General features: G+C 49.7%; 1 long non-coding RNA gene across 1 annotated transcript; it reads left to right on the top strand.

Moving 5' to 3' along the window:
* Positions 1-2,010: 2,010 nt before the first annotated feature.
* LOC130544496 (uncharacterized) lies at positions 2,011-2,926 on the top strand. The gene is made up of 3 exons (XR_008960809.1): positions 2,011-2,250; positions 2,386-2,578; positions 2,770-2,926. It is a non-coding gene; the product is annotated as an uncharacterized LOC130544496 (long non-coding RNA).
* The last annotated feature ends 3,629 nt before the right edge of the window (positions 2,927-6,555 follow it).

The raw sequence follows: 6,555 nt of genomic DNA on the forward strand, positions 1-6,555 counted from the left end.
AAAATCATCTTGTGAGTCATCTTTTCGAAACACGGTTTCACCATGTGTTCTTTTCTCTGGAAAAGATATAGACCCAATGGTAATTATGGCTCCTGAGCACCTGCTCTTGGGAGACTCCATACTGGCTCTGAGTAGCATTCTCCCTCGTAAACTTCTCAACTGGGGTGTAGATAGAATGAGTCCCATTTTTAGATGGATAGACAAAGGCTCAGAAATGATATGAATTACAGAGGATTTTAGTGTCAGAAACCTAAGTGGGATCTCCAAACTGACTCCAAATCCCTTGTTCTTCCATACAAGGTACCATTTCGCTCTACCCCAGGTCTTCTCAATCTGGAAACCTAGGAAGTATTAGGATTTTCTTGTTGTGTGGCCAAATGGAATGAATTCGGCTGCCTTTTCACCTCTGCCCATCATGATCATGAAGATAATTCTCTCAGTGGAGGACCTTTGAGTCGGAGACTTAAAGATCCCTAGGAATAGAGATACTATACTATTTTTCTGATATTAAAGTGACTGAAAGAACTATGCTTTTTTAATTGATGGAGGCTCTGGTCTGTAGAGTGTCCTGTAAGGTCGGAAATAGTATTTAAAGCAGTTAGCCTCTTCTATAGAGTGAGACAATGCTTCTAAAGATTTCCTAAATATTCCCTTACCTGTGATTATTTATTCCCAACCATCGTAGTGTTTCTATGTTACGATTATGATTTCATTAAGGCCAACGTTGCGGAGAAAGAACTTAGTGTATCCAGGGGCACTTTCGTGTTGTGACAGTGAGCTATTCTGTTGTATTCTGTAGTCCAAGGGAATGGTGCCAGACATCTCTAAGATGTGTAAAATTCTGACTGTAAATGATCTCTATGTTTCAGAGATTTGGGCAGGACAAGGGGAGGAGTCCAGAGACCATGAACGCCTCTGTTACCTGTGTTGACCATGGAGCAGGTAACCTTCTGTAGGGGTCCTTTGATGTCTCTTTACTATTGGAAAGGTGCTTTCATCTCACGTTCCACCATTTGGTAGTGATGATAAGGATAAGAGTAATTTTTATGTCATACCATCTGTGAGGCCTGATCTTGGCCTCCCAGGAAAGCTCTCCTTTAACATTTTACCCAGCTCAAAATGACTGGGCAAACCCTCAAAGCATGGGCCCTATTTCTGCCCCCAGCACTTATTGTCCATATGCATCAAAAAGAAAAAGAGAACCAAAAAATGCCTTTGCCAACATCAAGGTGAGAACACAAAAGAACCTTTCTTGCTCCCATAAGATTAAAGTCATACTGATTTGTACATACTGAAAACATAAGAAAAAGTCTGTCACTTTCTGGAACCTTCTTCCTCATCGTGATGTATAACTATACGTAGCACAACTCAGAACAAATATATGACCCTGCCCTAAATGTTCCTTCCCTGGAGCACTCCCTTCTTTGTGAAGATTGTGTCTCCCAGGCAGCTGTCTTTGACTTGGGTTTGAATAAAACTCTCTTCCTTCCTCTCTAAAATGTTTTAAAAGGTTCCTTCATTTAGTGTCGACAATAACACTCTGTTTTCAAGTGAAAAATAAATGTTCCTGGTTCACAACCGCGACAGAACAGAAGGCCGGCTTTTCCTTCCTTCCCTGTAGAACTAAGCATGTGTATATAGATTGCAGCACAAATGGGCTCACCCTAGAAGGATGTTTTGAAGGTCTGAGAAGCACTATCCACTCCATGGGTGAGACAAGAAGGCAAAGCTATTCCCGCTTGGAGCATTCCTTTTGGCGCTTAAAATTGCCTTGGATATGCATAAAAGCATTGCATTTCCTAAAGCCCAAGGCTGGAACAGTCTGAGAGCAGCTGACCTTGCCAGGAACCAGGCACACCCTTGCAGGAAGGGTTGGTGCAGAAGGGAAGGGGCAGGGCTCTGAGGGTGGTCTGCAGCTAGAGGGGTCCGCGAAAGGGGCCGTGTGTGTGTGTGTGTGTGTGTGTGTATGTGTGTATGTGTGTGATTGCAGCCCTGCCCATGATCCCCGTCATGCCTGCTCAGGGCGTTTAGCCAAGGAGGTGCCTCCTGGACCTCTGCACTCCCAGAGTTGTGAGTCATGGGGCCGGTTGCCTGGCATTCAAGGAGTTGGAAGCATCATACTCCCCAAGCAATCACCCCATGGGGGTGGAGCTACGTCTCTGTGTGCAGATCCGGAGCAGCCCAAGGACGCAGACCAGGAGCCAAGGAAGTGGAGTTTTGAGAGAGTGGACCTGTGGAGTTCCTGGCTGGGTGAGTGCATGCTGTGTGGCCATAGGTGGGCTTTCTGGGAGTAGGGGTACCCCGGGTAAGAGGCGGGGTTCTGGAAGGGCATGTTGAGAGAGTTCATCATGGAGACTCAGTTTTCTTTCCTTTTTCCCTTGAAAGTCTCTTCTGCCTAGTCTCCGTCAACTGGCCATACACCCCAGACCCAGGAACTCCAGGGCACCCGCTCAGCAAAGCTTTTGTGGGATGGTTCGCAGACATTCCAGGGTTTCCCGTGTTCCCCAGGAAGAGCGAGAGAAAGGACCGCACAGTCCCCAACTTCAGTGCGGTGCCCCTGTCCCCCGACACAGTGCAGGTAATGGACCTTGAGCAGTTCCCCGAGTTCAGCAGGGTATTCCCTGTTCCCTCAGGCACAGGTGTGGCGCTAGGAAGGCCCAGAGCCGTTACCCAACTTCAGCATTGTGCTAGCTGTTTCCTGGGAATGGTGGCAATGGGCTGGGAGATAATTACTACTAAAAGACAAGTCTATGTTTCCCCTTCTCCCAGAAACCACAGCAGGTGTGCAGGCTTTAGGTCCGAGGAGCTGCTTCTCCCCATCTGACAACACTTCTCTGCTCTGGCTCCGCGAGACCCGACGTTCTGAACGTCTGCATCTGAGTCAGTGAGGCAGCTTGACACGGGATCCAGCATTCAGAGAAAGCGGCAGGTCCATTTGGACCTTCCACATCAGGACTGGAAGTAAAACCTCTCATTAACCCACCATCTCCTGGGTTTTTCTCTTTTCTCTAGTTGAGCCATGAAGTAAAACTTAAGTAATAGTTGTCAGCGTTCTGAATTTGGTGAAGGAGGTACTTAGTTTCTGAGCTTGGAGCACTTTGCAGGGGATCCCATTTTCTCTGTTCATTGACTGCTTATGAATGTATTTTGAACAGCTGTTTCCTAGAAACACTCTTTCATTAGAAAGGGAAGGTGAGGTTTACTCTTTGTCTATTTTTAAGATATACGTTTGACAGTGTTTATACAGTTGGGCCTAAGATATGGGTGAGTGGCCACCATTTAGTGTTAGATGGCCTTTTGTCGTCACATACAAATATGGATGATGTCTTTCCAATTCTCAAAGGTGATGTTTCATCACTGATTAGTCCTTTCATCCCAAGAGTTACAATGGGGGTCGAGGGAAAATTCAAAATTATTCAGAGCAGCATTTTCCTGTTTAAAATATATGCTGGTAGTAAGGAGGGCACATATTGCATGGTGCACTGGGTGTAATATGCAACTAATGTATCATCGAAATTTACTGTACTGTATGGAGACTATAACATTATGTAATAAAAAACAATAAAAAAATAAAGGTAAACCTTGTGTATCTAACTATACCAGATGTATCATCTCGATATTTTGAAGTGCCATATTCAATCTGCTGTTTCTTTGGTGGTGGAGTCAGAGGAGAGTCTTTGGGAATTGCTTTCGATAGAGGCATGGTGGTGGCTTCAATTGGGTAGGCGACAGGGGCCCTGGGCTGAGTTCTGGAACTGCTTTACTGATGCTGGGTGAGTCAGGTTATGCCAAAGAGTTTCTGTTTCTTCCCTATGAGATTGACAAAACAGGCTTCCAACGGAAAAATTTTTCGTAACGTGCAAACATGCTCACAAGTGCCTGTGCCAAGGTGAAGCAAATGCCATACACTGATATGTAAGAGACCACAGTTTGCTAGCAGGAGATAAACCCGAACGAACACAACACGGGACACTTGAGGCAGAAACGGCTTCCGCCGAAAAATAAGTTCTTGATGTGGAAAACCTATCCAAAGTGGTTGTAGCAAAGTAAACAGAATGCCACACACTTATGTGTAAGAAATAACATTCCCCAGGCATGGTCTAAGCCCAGACATCGTCACTGTGCTTTTGGTAGCATGAGGGAAACCCGAGACCCACATCCCTGACCCATTTGGCAAAACACCGACTTCCAACGGAAACAGTTTTCCTGAGGTGCAGACCCTATCCCAAGTGGTTGTGGCAAGGTAAAGCAAATGCCCTCCACTTCTCTGGAAGAAACCACAGTGCCCAGCCATGTTCTAAGCCCTCCCATCCTCCCTGGGCTGCTGGCAGCAGGACTGAAAAGAGAGGAGCAGAGCACTGGGACCCGTTTGACAAAAACCGGCTTCCCACGGGAAAGTCTTTCTCCACGTGCAGACATGCTCCCAGGTGCCTGTGGCAAGGGGAAGGAAATGCCATACACTGACCTGGAAGAGACCACAGGGCCCAGGCACAGTTTGAACCCTTCCCTCAACCCGGCGGTTTTGCTATCAGGAGTTCAACCCCAACGAACACAGCCCGGAGACCCCTGGGGCAAAAACGGCTTCCGACAAACAATAGGTGCTTGCTGTGGAACACCTATCCCAAGTGGGGGAAGCCAGCTCAACAAAATGCCACACACCCAGGTGTAAGAAACAACATTGCCCAGGCATGGTCTAAGCCCCTCACCTCGTCCCTGTGCTTTGGGGAGCCGGAGGGACAGCCGAGGCCCACGGCCCTGAGACCCCTTTGCAAAAAGGCGGCTTCCCACGGAGACAGTTTTCCTGAGGTGCAGACCCTATCCCAAGTGGTTGTGGCAAGGTAAAGCAAATGCCCTCCACTTCTCTGGAAGAAACCACAGTGCCCAGCCATGTTCTAAGCCCTCTCATCCTCCCTGGGCTTCTGCCAGCAGGAGTGAAAATAGAGGAGCAGAGCACTGGGACCCGTTTGACAAAACCCGGCTTCCCACGGGAAAGTCTTTCTCCACGTGCAGACATGCTCCCAGGTGCCTGGGGCAAGGGGAAGGAAATGCCATACACTGACCTGGAAGAGACCACAGGGCCCAGGCACAGTCTGAACCTTTCCCTCAACCCGGGAGTTTTGCTAGCAGGAGTTCAACCCTAACGAACACAGCCCGGAGACCCCTGAGGCAAAAACGACTTCCGACGAACAATAGGCGCTTGCTGTGGAAAAACAAACCCAAGTGGGGGTAGCCAGCTCAACAAAATGCCACACACCCAAGTGTAAGAAACAACATTGCCCAGGCATGGTCTAAGCCCCTCACCTCGTCCCTGTGCTTTGGGGAGCCGGAGGGACAGCCGAGGCCCACGGCCCTGAGACCCCTTTGCAAAAACCCGGCTTCCCACGGAGCCAGTTTTGCTGAGGTGCAGACCCTCTCCCAAGTGGTTGTGGCAAGGTAAAGCAAATGCCCTCCACTTCTCTGGAAGAAACCACAGTGCCCAGCCATGTTCTAAGCCCTCCCATCCTCCCTGGGCTTCTGGCAGCAGGAGTGAAAAGACAGGAGCAGAGCACTGGGACCCGTTTGACAAAACCCGGCTTCCCACGGGAAAGTCTTTCTCCACGTGCAGACATGCTCCCAGGTGCCTGTGGCAAGGGGAAGGAAATGCCATACACTGACCTGGAAGAGACCACAGGGCCCAGGCACAGTTTGAACACTTCCCTCAACCCGGCGGTTTTGCTAGCAGGAGTTCAACCCCAACGAACACAGCCCGGAGACCCCTGGGGCAAAAACGGCTTCCGAGGAACAATAGGTGCTTGCTGTGGAACACCTATCACAAGTGGGGGTAGCCAGCTCAACAAAATGCCACACACCCAGGTGTAAGAAACAACATTGCCCAGGCATGGTCTAAGCCCCTCACCTCGTCCCTGTGCTTTGGGGAGCCGGAGGGACACCCGAGGCCCACGGCCCTGAGACCCCTTTGCAAAAAGCCGGCTTCCCACGGAAACAGTTTTCCTGAGGTGCAGACCCTATCCCAAGTGGTTGTGGCAAGGTAAAGCAAATGCCCTCCACTTCTCTGGAAGAAACCACAGTGCCCAGCCATGTTCTAAGCCCTCCCATCCTCCCTGGGCTGCTGGCAGCAGGAGTGAAAAGAGAGGAGCAGAGCACTGGGACCCGTTTGACAAAAACCGGCTTCCCACGGGAAAGTCTTTCTCCACGTGCAGACATGCTCCCAGGTGCCTGGGGCAAGGGGAAGGAAATGCCATACACTGACCTGGAAGAGACCACAGGGCCCAGGCACAGTCTGAACCCTTCCCTCAACCCGGCGGTTTTGCTATCAGGAGTTCAACCCCAACGAACACAGCCCGGAGACCCCTGAGGCAAAAACGACTTCCGAGGAACAATAGGCGCTTGCTGTGGAAAACCAAACCCAAGGGGGGTAGCCAGCTCAACAAAATGCCACACACCCAAGTGTAAGAAACAACATTGCCCAGGCATGGTCTAACCCCCTCACCTCGTCCCTGTGCTTTGGGGAGCCGGAGGGACAGCCGAGGCACACGGCCCTGAGACCCCTTTGCA

The sequence above is a fragment of the Ursus arctos genome, unplaced genomic scaffold, assembly GCF_023065955.2.
Source record: "Ursus arctos isolate Adak ecotype North America unplaced genomic scaffold, UrsArc2.0 scaffold_21, whole genome shotgun sequence".
NCBI lineage: Eukaryota > Metazoa > Chordata > Mammalia > Carnivora > Ursidae > Ursus > Ursus arctos.